The sequence below is a fragment of the Lepidochelys olivacea genome (genome assembly GCF_965140295.1).
Source record: "Lepidochelys olivacea isolate rLepOli2 genome assembly, chromosome: 6".
Lineage (NCBI taxonomy): Eukaryota > Metazoa > Chordata > Testudines > Cheloniidae > Lepidochelys > Lepidochelys olivacea.
Genome location: NC_140416.1, coordinates 129510531 through 129528045, shown reverse-complemented (window position 1 = coordinate 129528045; position 17515 = coordinate 129510531).

Below are 17515 nucleotides of genomic sequence, written 5' to 3'. Positions count from 1 at the left end.
TATGGGAAGGGGTGAACAGAACGTCCCTAGTCATTGTCTCCACCCCAGTCACGACTGTACAGACCTCGATCATCTCCCCTATAGTCGTCTCTTTTCCAAGCTGAACAGTCCCAGTCTTACTCATCTCTCCTCCTACAGCAGCCGTTCCATGCCCCTCACCCTTTTTGTTGCCCTTCCCTGCACTTTTCCCAGTTCTAATACACCCTTTTTGAGAGGGGAAGACCAGACGTGCACCTGCTATTCAAAGTATGGGTGTAGCATGGATTTCTAGAGTGGCATTATGATCTTTTCCATCTTTCTATCCCTTTCTTTATGGTTCCTGACGTACTGTTCTGCTTTTTGACTGCTGCTGCACATTGAGCAGATGTTCTCAGAGAACTATCCATGACGAATCGAGATCTCTTCCTTGAGAGATTGCAGCTAATTTAGACCCCATCATTTTATACGCATAGTTGTGATTATGTTTTCCAGTGTGAATCACTTTGCACTTATCCAGATTGAATTTCCTCTGCTATTTTGCTGTCCAGCCACCAAGTTTTGCTTTGTAACTCTTTGCAGTCAGTATTGGACTTGACCACCTTGAGCCATTTAGTATTGTGTGCAAACGTTACCACCTCATTGTTTACCCCCTTTTCTAGACCAGTTATGAATATGTTGAACAGCACTGGTTACCTCTCTCCATTGTGAAAACTGACCATTTATTCCTACCCTTTGTTTCCTATCTTTTAAGCAGTTACTGATTTATAAGAGAACCTTCTCTCTTATCATACAGAGGGAATTCATTGTTTCACATATAACATGAGCACATGCATTTTACAATTATATGAATAACCAACATGTTAGTAGCTTTCATATGATACCTTACACAATACCTTTTGGATAAATGCTATGACAACAGAGTGTTGGGTGTAGTGAGTTGGTTGGGTCTGATGAGAGACAGTGTACTCTGTGCCAGGCTCCTAGGGTCAAAGACAGAAAAATCGGGGGAGTGGTAAATACAGCAGAGGGACAGGTCACTGATTCAGAGCAATCTGGCTAGCTTTTGGGGGTCCTGGTGGCTAATCAGCTGAACATGAGCTCCCAGTGTGACGCTGTGGCCAAAAGGGCTAATGCGATCCTGGGATGCATAAAGAGGGGGATCTCGAGTAGGAGCAGGGAGGTTATTTTACCTCTGGATTTGGCACCGCTATGACCCCTGCTGGGTCCAGTTCTCGTGCCCACCATTAGAGAAAGATGTTGATAAACTGGTTTCAGAGAAGAGCCACTAGAATGATGGAAGAATTGGAAAACCTGCTTTATAGTGATAGACTGAAGGAGCAAAATCTCTTTGGCTTAACAAAGAGAAGGTGAGGGGGTGACTTGAGTATGGTCTATAAGCATCTACGTGGGGAATAAATATTTAAGAATGGGCTCTTCAGTCCAGCACAGAGGGGTATAAAGGGTTTGTTTTTCTCTCTTTCAGACCCACTGTATACTACAAATTTTGTCTCCTTCCCCCGATTCATTTCCCACCCTGCACTGGGGTCTCCCTCTTTTTCCTTCTTCCTCCTCCATCCATTCCTGAGCCAGGCCAGCTGCGGAAGGGGGTGTCAAGGCTGAATCCCCACTCTGTCACTCCGAGTGCAGAGTGGGGCCCTCAAGGATTTTAAACATTAACACTTGCCACTCCAGGCTTGTATTAAACTCCCAAGGTTACAGCTTTTCTCTGACTTGGCTTGGTAAATGCTGCCACCACCCAAATGCAACAACCCCCCCTTTGAACCCAGGAAGGAACACTTGGAATTCATCCCTATCGGGTATCCTCAAGCCCTTTTACGCCCACACCCCCTCCAGGGAAGAGCTGAGAAAGGAAACAAAGGAAATTTGCTGTGGCTATCAGCTGATCAAACAACATGCACAAACCTCTTTGGACACCAAAAATCCAACCCTGTTCTTAAAAAAAGGTAAATTTTATTAAAAACAAAAAGAAAGAAAATCCATCTGGAATTTAGGCTTTTGCTAGATTTTAAAAGAGCAATTCCAAAAATCAAGCACCCAAAATAGCTTTCTTGGGGGTTCAGCTTAAAGGTGACAAGCAAACAAAAGCATCTGGGGTTAGCACAGAGGAGTTCACAAGCCAATGAGAAATAAAAGAAATAACCCTGATTGCATCTAGCTAAACATTCTGATCTACTTACACATGTGGAGTTCAGATAAGTAGTTCTAGGCATGATCTGATGACTTATGATCATACCTGGCTTAAACTGCTTACAGCATGGCTGCTCTGTCCTTCCAGCCCAGAGAACAACAGACAAAGGGAAAGTTTCTTTCCAATTTTAAAAAGTTCTGCATTCCCATTGGCTCTTTTGGTCAGGTGCCCCCTTTTTTTCTTTACCTGGGGGACTTTTTAACCCTTTACAGGTAAAGCAAGTAGAGAACAGCTACCAAGAGGGATTTTACAGCGAACTGGCTGGCTGGGTGTCCATCAAAGGGAGCTATCCCCCACCTCCCCACTTTATTTATTACAGGGTGTCTTAAAACAACATTTCATTTTTAATATAAGGGGAAATATTTTGATGGGAGGTTAGGCCCATTATCGTTTAATTCATTGATCTGACATGGAGCAGCTAACCCCTGGAACACGGGGTGTTTTTAATTGACATTTCTGCAATGCACACATACGGCATCCAGACTACGTGGGTTCAGGCAATGCATTTCTTCCATGGACAAACAGGACAGGGGTGTTTGCTGAAGTTATGCATAGGCCACACACACTCCCCCACGTGGAGAGAGGGGGCGGGTAATGAGGGGGGGGAAGACACATTTTCTCTCTGAAAGGGCCAGAATTCTAGCTCTAGACGCCTGCAGGCCGCAGCTCCAGCATCCGCAGCCTTGGGGGAGGATGTGCTGTGGGCAGCAGCCAGGGGCATGTGTGTAAGTCTGTAAGGCTGTGGGTGTTGAGTCAATACCAAAAGCCTGCCTTCAGCGTCTCACCGTGCTGGGCCAGTCCTCGTGTATCTCAGACTCGTTCCTTTCATCCTAAAGAGACATCCCACCCCTCGGCCATCCTGGCTGGAGCTGCACAGTTCCTCCTGCCAGCAGGAATCACCCTGCATCTTCAGGCAGGATTCAGTCACTGAGCTCAGGGGAGCTCAGCAGATGAGTCCTGCACTCCTATGGCTGCTGAAAACAAACCACTTAGCTGTGCCAGCCTGCTCACCACGTGCCGCTGAACGAAGACGAAGGGTTGTAGCCGTGCCAGGCACCCGTGAGCCATTCTCTGGCTGTAGGGGCCCCCTGCAGCCCCCATAGTGGGTGGTGCTGGCGAAGAGCCTGGCATGCCGGGGCCAGCTGCCGGGATGGCCACCTATCAGCGGGAAAGGGGCTGAGGCTGACCTTCCACGCCGTGCTCAATGAGACCCGGCTGGCCGGCAAGCTGTGCCTGGCCATAAGGAAAAGCCAGACCCCACAGGGCTCTGCCAGGGCAGGTGTCACCCCTCTCCTTGTGTGTGTGGGCTGATTCCCCTGACCCCAGGGGCAGGTGGCCCCATAGCGTGGTGCCGTCTCTGGGTCTCTCTCTATCTCCCCAGGCCTGGCACAGGGTTTCCTCATGGCTCTTCGAGGAGAGGTCGCTCAGGGTTGCTGGTAATCTGCGGAGAGCTCTCTTCTTGCCCCTTCTCGCATAGGCCACAGACCAGCCATGAGAGAGACGGACGAAGCTCACGGGGGCCTTGAACTGGATTCTGAACCAACACCAGAGGAGTGAGCAGATCCCTGTCTCACTAACCTGAGCAACTTCTCCCCCCTCTGCTGCAGCTCCCCCCACATTTCAAACAGACCCAGAACATCTGAGTTGCACATTTGCAGTGAGATTGTCACAGCCTCATTCGCGTTCCAGCAGAAGCCGGGCCAGGGTAGTGAGCGTCTGGCTCCCCGTGCGACGAGGCACTAGTCATTGCGAGGGAGGGTACAGCAGTCCGGCTATTCAGACGTGACACGAGGGGCGAGCGCTATTTTTCCTCTCTGCTGTCATGAGACTAGTCTGAGCTCAGCTCTCTGCCATGCCTGAAATGCAAAGCCTGTTCCGAGCGAGCCGGGCCCAGGTGAGGGTTCCAGCCTGTTCCCGTGGTGGGCATCATGAAACACACAAAGATGAGCCTTCCTGCTGGCCAAACAGCAGTGACCTTGGTCAGGCTGTGTATGGTGGATTTCACTGCTGCCCTCTTGGCAAGCCAGCTGCCCAGAGGAAAGAGCTTCTCCAGAAAGGGGTTCTCCAGTCCAAATTGCAGCAGAAGGGGGAAGAAATGCATCCATTACAGACCCCCCAAAACGTGGAGCCTCTGCCACAAACCCTTGTCAGTCTAACTAGAGAAGCCCCATAAAGGGTGGGAGACAGGAAAGATTAGCCCCATTTCACAGGTGGGGGACTCAGGGCTAAAGGGATTCCAGGGCTGATCCATCTCCCACTGAAATCAGCTTTTCTCCCAGTCTGAAACTGGGGCATACGAGAGCTTGCTGAATGCTGAGAACCATGATGGTCTTGTAGTCTGATCTCAGGCATAACCCAGGACATCTAGGTTCACCTAGCAATTCCTGTAGGGGGCGTTATTCTGTCCTGTTCCATATGTGAACACCCTGGAGTCCAATCACCAGTGGCTGAATTAGAGCATCTCGTTTAGAAACTCATCTCTTCTCGATTTAAGGCCCACACCTGATACTGGCCTGCTTTAGAGGATTCGTTTGATCCTGTTCTAAGTGTTTTTGTCTCTTTTCAACTGAATAAGCAAAATCTTTGCCCACACCCATGAAGAATTTTTCCCAAGAATGGGTGATACCCAAGTCCTTTTTCAAAGGACACCTCCTCCTTTGAAGGGGGAAACCTCTGTTTCAGAGTGAACTTCCTCCCACCAGTGTGGGAGGGGACAGGAAGGGGCTCTTTGGTTCAGTGGTTGAATAGTCAATTTAGCAGAATATTTTACAGATGAAAAATTAATGGTTACCCAGTGAGTACAGGAGAGTCACAGCTCTGACGGAGAAGGCCAGGCTGCCTGGTTTGACAGTGAGAGTAGCTGGAATCAAGGGTGGTGGAGCATCATGTCTCTGAGAAGCCTTCGGGGTAAAACGCTTGCCTAACTTGAAACTTTTCCCCAACTGCTTGAGAACGAGAGTAGTGACCAAACCAAGTGAGCAACAACAATAATGCTCCATTTCTGTCTGTGCAGAGCCAAATTCTGTAGGGAATCTGGGAAATCACCTGGACAGCCCCAAGCTGTGACTTTATATTGCATTTAAAAAAAACCCCAAAACTTTGCACAGAAATAATCATTAACATAATGTGAAATAAAAAGACTTTCTGCTCACAGCACTTCTATGCCCCGGAGAATGATCTGGATGTGAGCAAACCAAGGTCCTCACAATTTCGGAACTTTTTTGACCTGGAAATTGCTCAAATTAACCAGCTAAAATGCACCTCTCTATTCAGCAGACGTGTTCTCTTTGGGTAGTCAGACTCATATCTAGCTGCGTGGCACAAATCAGTCTCATTTCCTTTTACTCTTGCTAGCACAGCAGAACCAGGACAGCTAAGGGGGCGTGAACTTTATTCTAATCCTCATGCATCTTCAATGGAGTTGTTTCCAACTGCATGTCCGATCAATTCCATACTTACAAACAATTTGAAGGCATTTTGTTTGCACAGGTATCACGGAGGGCATGGTCTGAAGACAAAGGGATTGCGGAGGTGGAAGTGAAGAATTACTTTAGCATTTGAAGCTTTTATTGTTGGTGCTGATGCATGAGAAGAAAAGAACTCTGCTTGAATGTCAGACCCCAGGCTAAGTTTGCAGGGCTGCCAGCTAGAAAAAATAAACATCCTTTTATGGCCCTTTATTATAGCAAAAAACAAAAACAAAACAAAACAAAACAAAAAAAACCCTGCATAACAAGATCCAGTGGCTGGAAGGGGAAGCTAGACAAATTCAGACTAGACAAAAGGCACGTATCTGTAACAGAGAGGGTAATTAACCATTGGAAAAACTCCCCTAGGGAGACAGTGGATTCACCATCACATAAGTCTTTAAATCAAGCCTGGATGTCTTTCTAAAAATGTTCTGTAGCCCAACCAGAAGTCATGAGCATGATGCAGGAATTATTGGGTGAGGTTCTGTGGCCTGTGCTAGACAGGAGCTCAGACTGGATGATCATAATGGTCCCTTCTGGCCTTAGAATTGACTAATTGTCTCCGGGATCTCTGACAGGCAATAAACATGGACACTGATCATAACTTTTGATCTCCTCAGTTGCAGTATAGAACAGCGATATGAGAATTGTCTACACATTTTTGCTCCTAGGGGAATTCCGCGCCACTGCACATGCACAGAATTTATGTCTCCCACAGATTTCTTTGCTTCCAAACAGAAAAAGGACTTTCTGATGGGGAAGCAAAGGGAAGCCAGAAGAGCGGTCATGCGACCCTCCCCAGCAGTACGTTTTGGGTGCCCAGGGCAGCGGGCAGAGAGGAAAATCATTGTGGGGCAGGAGGCAGGACTGGGGAAGACCTTGCTGGTGGCTCCTACTCTGCACCAGGCTCAGCTGCTAATCCAGTGTGTGCTGGGGAGGATGGGACTTCTTCTTCCCCTGCATGGCATCCGGGGCCAGCTTAGACCCACTCCCAGATTTCTCACCCAAATGCAGGTAGCTCTGCAAACTCCCCTCTGCCCCCGCTTCCTGCACCTATCGCTCCTCAGCTGCACAGGGAGGGAATCCTGTGCAGGGAGCTGCTCCCCCATCTGCCTAACCCCCATGCATCTGGACTCCATCATACCCAGACCCTCCTGCTGAGCCTCAGCCCCCCTCCCCCGGCATTCAGAGTCCCCACGATGAGCTCCACTCCCCCTGCACCTCAACCATCCCGACGAGACACCCGGATCCCCACCCCACCGAGCCCCAGCCAGTTCCATCTGGATCCCCATCCCACTGAGCCCCACTCCCCCAGCAACTGGACCCCCCACTGATCCCCCCACACCCAGACCCCCCACTGAGCCCTAACCACCTTCCCCTCGACCCCCCACAAACTCCCATTACCAGTGCACCCAGACCCCCCCCCAACAAGCCCCTGTGTATCAAGATTCCCTCCACACCCGAATCCCCCACTCAGCCACCCACACCCAGATTGCCCCGCAAAGAACCCTCTCAATCCACACCTGGATCCCCCCACACTGAGCCCCTCCACACTTGGATCCTGCCTTGCTGTGCCTGCCTGCCCACTCCTGGTGCACCTGGCATGGAGGGGCAGGGCCCTGGGGTGTTTCTGGGGCAGGCCCAGTCCTTGCGCTGTGTCAGGGTTGGATGCAGCCCCACCACTGAGTCTGGCACAGAATTTTTCATGGTTTTGGTGCAGAATGCCCTCAGAAGTAACAAATTCAACCCAACCCTGACCTGCCCCAAACAGGAAAGGTGCTCGCTCACCTTCCTGCCTTTACACTGAGGGTTGCCCACAGTTTCCATCTGTGTACCTTGTGCTTTGACAGCTCTCTTTCACTGTCACTATCTCCCCTGTTACAGTCAAACGAGTGCAAGTGTCCCCCCCCAGTCCCCCCGCACCCCCCGCATCCCCTGCCGCCCGATGGATCTGACTTGGGCCAGGATGCTGAAACCACTTACACATGCTTTTAACTTTAGTCACCTGACCAGTCCCACAGAAGCCAGTGGACATGTCCCCATTTACACAGGTAAGAATCTGGGCCTAAATAAGTGCGGCAGCCTTCAAAGCAAACGGTGCATAAATCGCTTAAGTGCCTAAAGTCAATGTATTCATGTCTCAGTACTGGTGACCACAGCAGGATTTTTGGAAGACTTCTCAATCCATCGGGAACTCACTCAGCCTCTGACCTCCCAGTGACTTACAACATGCTATCTATCCATCCCCTCCCGTGGTGACCTCCCATCATTCCTTCCAGGATGACTTTCCTGAGTTTATCGCCAGCTGGACGCATCATGTGACCAGAGTGCATGCTAGCTTAGAAAGTTTAATAAATGATTGCCCAATGTGTGCTTGCTATTTTCTCTAAAGCAAGGGGAGTAACACTTCCTCTCCCATGTCGGTTCGGATTAGGAGCGAGTGTCTGACCCACAGCATCCCTGCAGCACAGCCAGGGCCTGAGAAAGGGCCTGGGACTTACAAGGAACCGACTGTGAACTGCCCTGACGTTCCAGAGACACTGTTTGTGACGTTCCCTGCCACAGAGCTGGGTGATGTGTTTCCTTTCACCTTTCCCATGTTTCCTTATGCTTTTTAAAATTAATTGTTGATTAAATAACTTGTATTTGCTTCAAATTGTATATAATAGTCAGTGGGTCAGAGAAGTACCCAGTGTAGAGAGAGTACCCTGGAGTGGGGCCACCCTAGCCCCTGTCCTAGGGGACCACAGCAGTGTTGGGGGTCGAGCCCCACAGGAATCCTGGACCCAGCCTTGTTGGGGTCACAAGGACTCTGCCAGACAGGAGAGTGGAAGGGCAGTCCTCAAGGGCAGGGAGGCCACTGGGTAAAGGAAGTGGGAGTGAGGACTCAGATCCTTTTGCTAGCCCACTTCACTGGGGTAGTGCAGAAGCTAGGAAAGTTCCCCACAATAGCGGGACTGTTCCCCCACTTACACAAGATACATTTCAGCAGGATCAACTCCAAAGGCTGTTCTGGAATATATGTGCACAAATAAGATGACCACCCTCTTTCCAAATGCTTTTGTTGCTCTGCACACATACTTCTAACACTTCCTAGCCCAGTTGCCAGTGGAGAACGCAGCTTCTCCAAGCTGAAGTTAATAAAAACACAACTGCGCTCCACAGTGACACAGGAGAGGCTGGTCGGCCTGGCAACCATCTCAATAGAGCATGAGCTGGCCCAGACTGTGGACCTTCAGCAGGAAGCAGTTCAAATCTTTGCAACCAAGAAGGCATGGAAAGCCCCACTTTGATTATTCAAACAGATAAAAATGCCGATGTTTACTATGCAGACAAGAAAAGTTACATTTGCTGTTCAGGCATTCGAAAGTGAAGTGTTACTTAAAATTTTTGAACAAGGCATTTTAAGTTGTTAGTTCTCCCTTATCGGGGTAGGTAACAGAGCAGTACCATGAGAGGAGTAGAACAGGAAGAAGGCAGAATTGAGACCTTTCAAAGTTTTGGCCCAAGCGAGGGGGCATAGGGGCGTCATTTGAGCTCCCTGCCTCAGGTGCCAAAATGTTGTGGGCTGGCCCTGCTCTTTGGACCCCCCTTTCAGGTAGTTGAAAGCAGCTATCAAATCCCCCTCATTCTTCACTTCCGCAGATTAAACATCTCCAGTTCCCTCAGCCTCTCCTCATAACTCATGTGTTCCAGTTCCCTAATCATTTTTGTTGCCCTCCGCTGGACTCTCTCCAATTTATCCACATCCTTCTTGAAGTGTGGGGCCCAAAACTGGACACAGTACTCCAGATGAGGCCTCACCAATGTCGAATAGAGGGGAATGATCACGTCCCTCAATCTGCTCGCTATGCCCCTACTTATACATCCCAAAATGCCATTGGCCTTCTTGGCAACAAGGGCACACTGCTGACTCATATCCAGCTTCTCGTCCACTGTCACCCCTAGGTCCTTTTCCGCAGAACTGCTGCCTAGCCATTCGGTCCCTAGTCTGTAGCTGTGCATTGGGTTCTTCCGTCCTAAGTGCAGGACCCTGCACTTATCCTTATTGAACCTCATCAGATTCCTTTTGGCCCAATCCTCCAATTTGTCTAGGTCCTTCTGTATCCTATCCCTCCCCTCCAGCGTATCTACCACTCCTCCCAGTTTAGTATCATCCGCAAATTTGCTGAGAGTGCAATCCACACCATCGCCCAGATCATTTATGAAGATATTGAACAAAACCGGCCCCAGGACCGACCCTTGGGGCACTCCACTTGATACCGGCTGCCAACTAGACATGGAGCCATTGATCACTACCCGTTGAGCCCGACAATCTAGCCAGCTTTCTACCCACCTTATAGTGCATTCATCCAGCCCATACTTCCTTAACTTGCTGACAAGAATACTGTGGGAGACCGTGTCAAAAGCTTTGCTAAAGTCTAGAAACAATACATCCACTGCTTTCCCTTCATCCACAGAACCAGTAATCTCATCATAAAAGGCGATTAGATTAGTCAGGCATGACCTTCCCTTGGTGAATCCATGCTGGCTGTTCCTGATCACTTTCCTCTCATGCAAGTGCTTCAGGATTGATTCTTTGAGGACCTGCTCCATGATTTTTCCAGGGACTGAGGTGAGGCTGACTGGCCTGTAGTTCCCAGGATCCTCCTTCTTCCCTTTTTTAAAGATTGGCACTACATTAGCCTTTTTCCAGTCATCCAGGACTTCCCCGGTTCGCCACGAGTTTTCAAAGATAATGGCCAATGGCTCTGCAATCACAGCCGCCAATTCCTTCAGCACTCTCGGATGCAACTCATCCAGCCCCATGGACTTGTGCACGTCCAGCTTTTCTAAATAGTCCCTAACCACCTCTATCTCCACAGAGGGCTGGCCATCTCTTCCCCATTTTGTGATGCCCAGCGCAGCAGTCTGGGAGTTGACCTTGTTAGTGAAAACAGAGGCAAAAAAAGCATTGAGTACATTAGCTTTTTCCACATCCTCTGTCACTAGGTTGCCTCCCTCATTCAGTAAGGGGCCCACACATTCCTTGGCTTTCTTCTTGTTGCCAACATACCTGAAGAAACCCTTCTTGTTATTCTTGACATCTCTGGCTAGCTGCAGCTCCAGGTGCGATTTGGCCCTCCTGATATCATTCCTACATGCCTGAGCAATATTTTTATACTCTTCCCTGGTCATAAGTCCAACCTTCCACTTCTTGTAAGCTTCTTTTTTATGTTTAAGATCCGCTAGGATTTCACCATTAAGCCAAGCTGGTCGCCTGCCATATTTACTATTCTTTCGACTCATTGGGATGGTTTGTCCCTGTAACCTCAACAAGGATTCCTTGAAATACAGCCAGCTCTCCTGGAATCCTTTCCCCTTCAAGTTAGTCCCCCAGGGGATCCTGGCCATCCGTTCCCTGAGGGAGTCGAAGTCTGCTTTCCTGAAGTCCAGGGTCCGTATCCTGCTGCTTACCTTTCTTCCCTGTGTCAGGATCCTGAACTCAACCAACTCATGGTCACTGCCTCCCAGATTCCCATCCACTTTTGCTTCCCCCACTAATTCTACCCGGTTTGTGAGCAGCAGGTCAAGAAAAGTGCCCCCCCTAGTTGGCTCCTCTAGCACTTGCGCCAGGAAATTGTCCCCTACGCTTTCCAAAAACTTCCTGGATTGTCTATGAACCGCTGTATTGCTCTCCCAGCAGATATCAGGAAAATTAAAGTCACCCATGAGAATCAGGGCATGCGATCTAGTAGCTTCCGTGAGCTGCAGGAAGAAAGCCTCATCTACCTCATCCCCCTGGTCCGGTGGTCTATAGCAGACTCCCACCACTACATCACTCTTGTTGCACACACTTCTAAACTTAATCCAGAGACACTCAGGTTTTTCTGCAGTTTCGTACCGGAGCTCTGAGCAGTCATACTGCTCCCTTACATACAGTGCTACTCCCCCACCTTTTCTGCCCTGCCTGTCCTTCCTGAACAGTTTATAACCATCCATGACAGTACTCCAGCCATGTGAGTTATCCCACCAAGTCTCTGTCCTCCCCTCTCTCCAGAGGTGGGATCGACGGAGGCGTTCTCCACCAAGCTGTGATCGCCATTGCTCATGAGGAGGATTGCCTGGTGGCCAGGAGCTTAGGCCCCCCGGGCCTTCCCACTCCATTGGGCTCCAGCCTAGGGCCCTGTGAGGCCAACCAAAGGGTCTGACTTCCAGGAGCACCTCAAGGCTGCCCACCCTGGGCCACTTCCTGCCGCCCGGCTATTGTCCACAGTTTGCAGTCTGCAGCAGGAGAGTGTGGAAGGGGTTAGCTCACTGCTTGTGCCTCCTTATGGCCAGGTGTGGCATGGCAGGTCTCTCCCCTTGTGCCTTGGCCCTCCCACCAGGTCAGTTCTGATTCTCAGGGAGAGATTCTGCCTTCCCTCAGGAGTGGCAAGGTGGAGGCCTGCCCACCTGGCCTGCCCACCGGTGAGCTGTTCTGCTCCCTTTTAATGCCTCCCCCAACCTGTGCATCTCTGGCAGGTTGGTGGGGCAGAGCAGGCTGAGCCCACAGCAGCTCCTTAACCCCTTATTGCCCAGTGTGGGGGTTCTACACCCCATCACGCAGCCACAAGGACCTTCTGAAGGTTCCCCAGGTACTTTTCATAACTAGCTCCAATGACCATCCATGTCACCCAAGTAACACTTTTCAGAGTAACAGCCGTGTTAGTCTGTATTTGCAAAAAGAAAAGGAGGACTTGTGGCACCTTAGAGACTAACCAATTTATTTGAGCATGAGCTTTCGTGAGCTACAGCTCACTTCATCGGATGCATGCCGTGGAAACTGTAGCAGATTCTCTGTGTGTATATAAAGTCTGCTGCAGTTTCCACGGTATGCATCCGATGAAGTGAGCTGTAGCTCACAAAAGCTCATGCTCAAATAAATTGGTTAGTCTCTAAGGTGCCACAAGTCCTCCTTTTCTTTTTCCAAGTAAGAATGAGTAACAATGAGAGAATCCAGGAATATACTGTAATACCCGCTCCCTGGCTCCCTGCTGAATAGCAGGTGCAGATGCTATTCCGAGCACTAGCCTGTTGTGTTGGAACCAACCTTTGTGTGTGTTAATTGGAGGTACTTCTTGTCACTGCCCTCAATCTCCATTTGTAGATAGACTTGAACTAGGTCGATCTTGGAGAAATGCTTACTGCCAGCTAGCGAGGCAAAGCATACTAATCCGCATGCAATACTGAGTTAATGGAAACCTTGAAATTACCACTGATATGGACAGCTCCATTCTTTTTCATCACTGGCACTATAAGTGTGCTCCATTCACTCCAGTTAACCTTGAATATAATTCCAGAGTCCTATAAGTGCTGAAGTTCTGCTTCCATGTGTCACAGTATTGCAAAATGTACTGGACACATTCTGAACAATTAGGTATTGCTCCCTCTTCAAGAGCAGTTTTGCTTTCATATGTTTTCAAGTTCTGATCTGTTCTGGAACACATCAGTTGCTGTGTCCACAAGTTCAGCTAATTTTTGTTTTGGTCCAGAGTTTGTATCTTTGTAAAGCTCGCAGGCAGTTTTATGCGTTGCCAGTCCAACTAAATCTCTCTTAGCTATTCTCTACCAAATAACACATGATTCCACCCCCCCCCCCATTCCCCCAGCTTCTCTACACAGAGGTTTTACATATGCTGTTCAGTTACGTTACCTTCATCATAATAATGCCAAGAGGAGTTAGGATTTTCCTTGTAGATATTTTTAGAAAAAAATGAATTTTTCTGCAACTTCATTTTACATGGTCTCTGACAATCCTGCTATGAAAGTAAAGAAACAGCAGACCCTGTATCAAGTTCTGTTTTATGTCTTAGTCCTTCCATTTCTAAAGGAACTCTAATAATACGTTGTCCTCTAAATTAAACAGTTTTAGTGCTGCTACCATATTGTGATCTGCAAACTGCTGAATCTGCAGTTCTCTGATATTGCCCTTGTAAGGTGGAAGTTGTGCTTTTTGCACCGATGTGCATATTTTCTGTGTGTGCCCCTGTCATAAATATAAAGGGAAGGGTAAACCCCTTTGAAATCCCTCCTGGCCAGGGGAAAGCTCCTCTCACCTGTAAAGGGTTAAGAAGCTAAAGGTAACCTCACTGGCACCTGACCAAAATGACCAATGAGGAGACAAGATACTTTCAAAAGCCGGGAGGAGGGAGAGAAACAAAAGGTCTGTGTGTCTGTCTATATGCTGTTTTCTGCTGGGGATAGACCAGGAATAGAGTCTTAGATCTTTTAGTAAGTAATCTAGCTAGGCATGTGTTAGATTATGATTTCTTTAAATGGCTGAGAAAAGAATTGTGCTGAATAGAATAACTATTTCTGTCTGTGTATCTTTTTTGTAACTTAAGGTTTTGCCTAGAGGGGTTCTCTATGTTTTTGAATCTAATTACCCTGTAAGATATCTACCATCCTGATTTTACAGGGGGGATTTCTTTATTTCTATTTACTTCTATTTTTATTAAAAGTCTTCTTGTAAGAAAACTGAATGCTTTTTCATTGTTCTCAGATCCAAGGGTTTGGGTCTGTGGTCACCTATGCAAATTGGTGAGGCTTTTTATCCAACATTTCCCAGGAAAGGGGGGTGCAAGTGTTGGGAGGATTGTTCATTGTTCTTAAGATCCAAGGGTCTGGGTCTGTAGTCACCTAGGCAAATTGGTGAGGCTTTTTACCAAACCTGGTCCAGGAAGTGGGGTGCAGGGTTTTGGGAAGTATTTTGGGGGGAAAGACGCGTCCAAACAGCTCTTCCTCAGTAACCAGTATTAGTTTGGTGGTGGTAGTGGCCAATCCAAGGACAAAGGGTGGAATATTTTGTACCTTGGGGAAGTTTTGACCTAAGCTGATAAAGATAAGCTTAGGAGGTTTTTTCATGCAGGTCCCCACATCTGTACCCTAGAGTTCAGAGTGGGGGAGGAACCATGACAGCGCCCCAAATTCTTGCAGTTTTTATAGGGTTTGTCCTTGAACCAACAATCTTTGCACTGTGAGGCTATTTCCCACCCTGAAAGCAGTGGCCTTGAGCACTGTCCATGTTGTGCTTCCTGCACCACCCCCAGGGTTTGTTGTGGATTTCACAGGGCTGGTGCGGCTCCCTGTCATCTTTAGTAGCTGCATGTTTTAGGGTCAAACCAGCCTCAGCTCAATCATCATTTTTGGATTGCTTAATTTTGCATGCCAGACACTGACAGGTTCCTTAATGCACAATTTAAACTGTCTCTGAACTGGCAATGATCTGTTAACTTCCCGAATCCAGCCTCCTATGCAGGAACTGTTTCACTTTTCTTTCATTCCTTCTGTAAAAGCAGAACTGCTGTGCAATCCCAGTGACTTCGGAGCAAGGTGGTTTTGTAGCATTTCCACAATCTCAGCAAATGTTTTTATCGGCTGCTTTAACAGGAGCTGTTAGGCCTCACTGCAAGTGATATGTGGTAAGTCCCATTCCACTTGGTACAGCTGCTGCCTTTTTCTTCTCCTGGATATCATTAGTTATTAGAGACGCGCTCTGTCTCTTGATGTAGATAGCCCAGTCCTCTACTGAGCTAGCCAAAAAATCCAGTTCCCCTAACAGCCAGATGTTGTAACCTTTCTTTTCTATGTGAATAGGGACTGGAAGCAGCTTTCGTTTCACTTTCCCTAGCCCTCTCTAGTCATCTTTTCTTCCCTGGTGTTCTTGGGTCAGCATCCCAGCCTCACTGCTGGCGGCTGCATCCTTGCTCTCCACACGACATTAAGAATATGGGGAAACCCCATGGACACAGCTACATTTAAAATATGCGTGTTTATTAACTATGTAGAAACATACAATGGCCAGCTACCTGCTGCTCTGGCAAGGTTCTCATGGCTTCTGCAGTAGAAAGAGGAGAGGGAGACCCACTAGAGGGCTCCCAAACTGTGTAAGGGATACTACCCAATTCCTATAAATTACACCCACTCGCCTCCGAGCACTGCCACTTAGCCCCCTATTACTCATCATTTTAACTCAAGCTCCTCAGAGGGTTAGCAGTTACCAGCCAGCAATTGGATCTGCTGCATTACTTCATCTCACATTCCACCTTCTTTCAGAGATGCCCCAAGGGCACACAAGGAATGTGATACTGTGAGCAAACACCACAGCTCCAGATTCCACAAAGGAGGAACTGAGACCTGGGGAGGGGGATAGATGCTATGGACCTAAAAGCAGAGCCACCTAGGCTGCACAATAGCGAGTGTGCCTGGAAGCCAAAACAGCACATGCCCATTCTTATAACTGTGCATTAAAATGTGATTCATTTCTACAGTGGCTGTGATTCTGCAGGGCTGCCGTTGCCTTTCCTAATGGCTAGTGCAGAAGGTTCTATCAGCTGTGTGTCCCATCGATTGGAAAAAGGATAATGTTGTGCCCATCTTTAAAAGAAACGGAAGAAAGAGAACCCAGGGAACTATAGACTGGTCAGCCTCACTTCAGTCCCTGGAAAAATCATGGAGCAGGTCCTTCAAGCGCTTGGAGGAGAGGAAGGTGATCAGGAACAGTCAGCATGGATTCACCAAGGGCAAGTCATGCCTGACCAACCGGATTGCTGCCTATGACGAGATAACTGGCACTGTGGATAGGGGGAAAGCGGTGGATGTGATATATCTTCACTTTAGCAAAGCTTTTGATACAGTCTCCCACAGTATTCTTCCCAGCAAGTTAAAAAAGTATGGATTGGATGAATGGACTAATGGTGGATAGAAAGCTGACTAGATTGTCGGGCTCAACAGGATCAATGTCTAGTTGGCAGTTGTATCAAGCAGAGTGCCCTGGGGTCGGCCCTGGGGCCGGTTTTGTTCAACATCTTTACTAGTGATCTGGATGATAGGATGGATTTCACCCTCAGCAAATTTGCAGATGACACTAAATTGGGGAGAGAGGTAGATATGCTGGAGGGTAGGGATAGGGTCCAGAGTGACCTAGACACATTGGAGGATTGGGCCAAGTGAAATCTAATGAGGTTCAACAAGGACAAGTGCAGAGTCCTGCGCTTAGGACGGAAGAATCCCATGCACCGCTACAGACTAGGGATCAAGTGGCTAAACAGCAGTTCTGCAGAAAAGGACCTGGGGATTACAATGGATGAGAAGCTGGATATGAGTCAGCAGTGTGCCCTTGTTGCCAAGAAGGTTAATGGCGTATTGGGCTGCATTAGTAGGAGCATTGCCAGCAGATCAAGGGAAATGATTATTCCCCTCTGTTCAACGCTGATGAGGCCGTATGTGGAGTCTTGCATCCAGTTTTGGGCCCCCCACTACAGAAAGGATGAGGACAAATTAGAGAGAGTCCAGCGGAGGGCAACAAAAATGACTAGGAGGCTGGGGCACATGACTTACAAGGAGAGGCTGAGGGAATTGAGGTTATTTAGTCTGCAGAAGAGAAGAGTGAGGGGGGATTTGATAGCAGCCTACAACTACCTGAAGCGGGGATCCAAAGAGGATGGAGCTCGGCTGTTCTCCATGGTGGCAGATGACAGGACAAGGAGTAATGGTCTCAAGTTGCAATGGGGGAGGTCTAGGTTGGATATTAGGAAACACTATTTCACTAGCAGTGTGGTGAAGCACTGGAATGAGTTACCTAGGGAGGTGGTAGAATCTCCTTCCTTAGAGGTTTTTAAGGTCAGGCTTGACAAAGCCCTGGCTGGGATGATTTAATTGGGGATTATTCCTGCTTTGAGCAGGGGATTGAACTAGATGACCACCTGAGGTCTCTTCCAACCATAATCTTCTATGATTCTACTTGCCAGATATGTCACTATGGGCTTCTTCTCTGTGTAATAGGCAGCTTTTGTACTGAGGCAGAATAACAAGTCTGAGTGAGTAACATGTTGGG